Source organism: Stylophora pistillata, chromosome 11, assembly GCF_964205215.1.
Source record: "Stylophora pistillata chromosome 11, jaStyPist1.2, whole genome shotgun sequence".
NCBI lineage: Eukaryota > Metazoa > Cnidaria > Anthozoa > Scleractinia > Pocilloporidae > Stylophora > Stylophora pistillata.
The window spans coordinates 1,032,501-1,034,376 of record NC_142529.1 but is presented as its reverse complement, the minus strand read 5'-3'; positions in this window follow the sequence as shown (position 1 = coordinate 1,034,376).

Genomic DNA, 1,876 nt, shown 5'->3' with positions numbered 1-1,876 from the left:
AAGGAATTACATTTTAAATTTTTTATGAGGATATAACAGGTCCTGAGCGCCCTTAAAAGCCCTTGTTTTGTTGCAGACCTGTATGTTCATTGCGCCCTAAAAGCAGAATCTACGCACCGAACCAAGAGCCAGTCCCAATTATGGCTCTTGACCGAACTTATTTGAATCAAGGCCAAATGTTGCTTCATGTAGGACTTAATTGCATGCAGGATTAGTTATACTCTATAACTAGCGTCAGTATGCATATTCTCCATACTGATGTCTATACGTTTCAAATGACAACGAGAAGGAAAATATGCTTAACATTAAGCTAGTGATTATTTCCCCTCTTCTCACGAACTTAATGTTTTATTTAGCCTGCAAAGTAGGCCCTGGGGGAGAGGAGAGGGGATTGCGCTCGCTCCGCTCGCCCCAATTTCCCTTCCTCTCCCCCAGGGCTTGCTTCGCAGGCCATGTTTTATTCAGTGGTGAAAGTCCTCAACAAACTAAATCATACGCAAGAATCGCCAGCCAACTTTGAAATAACTTACCTTCGTCTACCCGTGGTACCTCAAATCTTTACGTGTTTAAAAACATAATTTAGAAGCTTGACTTTAAGCCTTTTAGTAACCGTTAGACTCAGTTTTATTTGCCATTAAACTATGTAAATACATGCTTTGTCAATGAATGCACTCTTTGCCACATGGCTTAAATGTCTTAATTAAACCTTGGAACTGTAATATTCTTGAGAGTGATTCTGATAGTCGCGCGTGGAGCAATTTTTGTTCGACTTTTAGTTTAACAGAACTCGTTAAAACCGCAACAAGAGTAACTGAAAAATCCAAATCATTCATCGATGTTGCTCTGACAACGAACGAGAATATCATCTATTCTTGTGACGTAATACAGTCTACACTCAGCGATTACAGATTGGTGAGCTTAACACTTAAGTTCAAGACACTAAGGCCACGGAATATTTTTGTAACCACGAGAAGCTATAAAAATTACGATCGCAATACTTTCTTTTCGACCATCCTGAAGATCAAATACATGTCTTTAACTGCTTTTTCCTTCAGGTTTTTGGACGAGCACGCTCCCATCAAACGAATTATGAGAAATTCCAATTCAAGGTCTAATCCGTTCATCATGCTTGAGATCAAGGGGGGGCGTGAGTAGTCCAGTGGTCAGTGCGCTGGACTTTGGGTCAGATGGCGCGGGTTCAAGTCCTGGCTGGGGCTTTACGTTGTGTCCTTAAGCAAGACGCTTCACTCACGTTGCTTCGTCTTCTTGGAAAGGGCGTAAAGCCGGAGGTCCCGTCTCCTGCATCTGTCAGTTAATTTGGTTAGGCAGGGGACGTTAAAGAACCCACTTTACGAGATTACTGTGGCCTGTTTATTAGGAATTGGGGGGAGGGAGGCATGTGTAAAATTTCTTCTTTATTAATTGTAAACTGCCACTGGCAGTCTGGAAAAAGTCCCCCGCACAGTGTTGTAAAGCGCATTAGAACATTGCATGGAAATGCGCTATAGAAATTAATATTGTTATTGTTGTTGTTAATGAACATGCTTGATAAGTGGCACAAAAAGCCCACGAAAACTAATGACAAATTACACCGGAGTGCTTATCGCTTTTTTCGTCAGGAGGTTAGACGCGAAATCAAGCTTGCTAAAAAAGAACATGTTCGCTCAGAAAATTTAAAATCGAATGGCAATTCCAACTCGATTTGGAAAATTCTTAACCGCTGTCTTCCAAGAAAAATGCTCCATTAATTAGCCACTATCGAAAATCCACTTCTCTCGGCAAATAAATTTAGCACAGTGATCAGCCGGGGTGGTGATTGGTAATCACCATGGCTTAATGTGAAGGAAAAAACTTCTCTTTAACGACTTAGGTATGG